The 2,071-nt window shown below is 43.0% G+C and overlaps 1 long non-coding RNA gene across 1 annotated transcript in view; it reads right to left on the bottom strand.

Moving 5' to 3' along the window:
- Window positions 1-1,769, bottom strand: part of LOC108307840 — a 38,239-nt gene extending 36,470 nt beyond the window's left edge. Inside the window, exon 1 of the long non-coding RNA XR_001826711.1 lies at window positions 1,654-1,769. This is a non-coding gene — a long non-coding RNA (uncharacterized LOC108307840). The remainder of the gene's footprint in view (window positions 1-1,653) is intronic.
- Between the last annotated feature and the right edge of the window lie 302 nt (window positions 1,770-2,071).

Here is a 2,071-nt window from a genome sequence, read left to right on the forward strand (position 1 = left end):
CATCTTAGAACCTCATTTACTGTTTTTAGGAGTTCATAATCCATCTTAGTCATCTTACTTCTGCATTCCCACCGTACCCTGCATACGTCCATGTAAGTGCATCTTGGTCTAGTATAACTATCGATTTGGTTGTTTGCTTCCTTCTTTAGAATGTAAATTCCTTGAAGTCAGGCATGCCTTCTTCCCTTTTTTATCCCAAGTGACTATCATGGTGCCTGTAATATGATAAGTGTGGAATAAATATGTATGGTAACAGGAAAAAAGAAAGGAAGAATGGAAGGAGGAAGTAAGGGAGAAAGAACAATATTTTCCATGGACCAGGTGAGTTGGTCCATGGAAAACAGCCAAGCAAAGGAAAAGCAGCCAGATCACTGGGCACATTGGTGTCTAATCTATAGGTAGTTTCTAACAAATCTGGATATTTATAAGTAATGAGTTATCAATCACTTGCCATATGAAAAGCATCCTCATTTTATAGAGAAAAAAAAACTAGGGAATTTTGGTGAAACAAATAACCGTCATATTCTCAGTTGACCTTAGACAAAGAACTCTTTTACTTCTATCCTGTTGCTTTAACTCTTGGGTACAACACTTCTCAATGATAGCCCTATTGGTCTTCTGCATGCTTTATTTCTCCAAGTAAAAGTGGGCAGGACCAGTGGAAACTGTGTATGTGTCTATTTATCGAATAACATTTCTTACTAGCAATTCTGTTCCAGGTCCTTTACCAGGCCCTGGGTACACAGGGTGCGATCATGTAAGAGCTTGTTAGAAAGGCAATGGTACATACACCATTTTCTTGCAGCCTACAATTTAGACCATCCAAAGTTAACGCATCAACGATGGACACACTTATGTGGTCAGGTAGCCAGAAAAGTTTTTAAACCTACTTAAGAAGCAAGGGGAGAGAAAGAATATACACCTGAAATCGAATTGGCCTGGGATTATGCTTGTGATTTGGAGTGACTTTGGGAGAAAACAAGTTAGGCATAGAAAAATAAATGTGACATGTGTCCACATGATTTTTCCCACATCATATTAAGCTATCATTTTATCTATGGTAAATGCCTTTCCAGATAAAATCCCCACATTTATTAGACACTACTTACAGTCTAAAACCAGGCAACGTGCACTTCCTACAATCCATATTTTGCTAACTGACTTGTAGCCAACCTCCTGTGGATCCCAAAACTCATCCTTTCCCAAGCCACAGAAGGAGGGGTGGGTTGCACTCACAACTCCCCATGGAGGAGAATACTCGGAGTGGGCTTACAGTCCCCCCTGGATCTCTTTCTCCATCTTTTCCACTAATAGGTACAATGCAATAGGTGCATCACCCTCCTCCCAGTTCCCAACTTCCACATGAGGCCACTTCTCAAGGTTGGTCTAGTCACCAAACGGCCACTCACTGACTCTCAGCTGGTAACAGTTTTATAGGATTAGCCAGATTCCCACTTAAGCTGAGGAGGAGGAAATCCATCTCCTCTGGGGGTAGAAGCAAGCACTTTCCACCCCCCACCCCGCCACCACCCCATCTAGAGGCATTGCTTCTCTTCTCCTTCACCCTGTGACCTCCCAGACACTTGCGGAAAGGCCCCAGGCAAGTATCAAAGGGTCACACAGAACCTGACACCCAAAGCTCTCCCAGCCCACCTGGGATCCTCAGACAGCAGGAAGGGGATTATAACCTGTAATTTCTCATCTCAGTTAGCAGGTGACAGGCTCCCATAACATGGCATCCATATGGCGTCACCCCTTCTGTTGAGCACAATTTTAGGGCAAGATTCATACCGCTTCTCTCTGTGCTCAAAATAGATGCCCAAAATTGGGATAGAATTTACATAAGTTGGCTGAAGAGACTGTGTTCAATTAAAAAGCTTTTGTTGCCAAGGAATTTTTTTAGTTGATACATATGCTCCTTTATTGCAGTCCTTTGGGGGGAAAGATTTTGGAACTCTCTCTTCTCTCTCTCCGTCTTCCTCCCATTCTGCCTCCCCCATTTAGTAAATAAGGAGGGGGGTGGATATCTCCCCAGAAGCCTGAGTGAGCAGCAAATGAAGAAACCACCCAT

The sequence above is a fragment of the Cebus imitator genome, unplaced genomic scaffold (assembly GCF_001604975.1).
Source record: "Cebus imitator isolate Cc_AM_T3 unplaced genomic scaffold, Cebus_imitator-1.0 Scaffold0, whole genome shotgun sequence".
NCBI classification, from domain to species: domain Eukaryota; kingdom Metazoa; phylum Chordata; class Mammalia; order Primates; family Cebidae; genus Cebus; species Cebus imitator.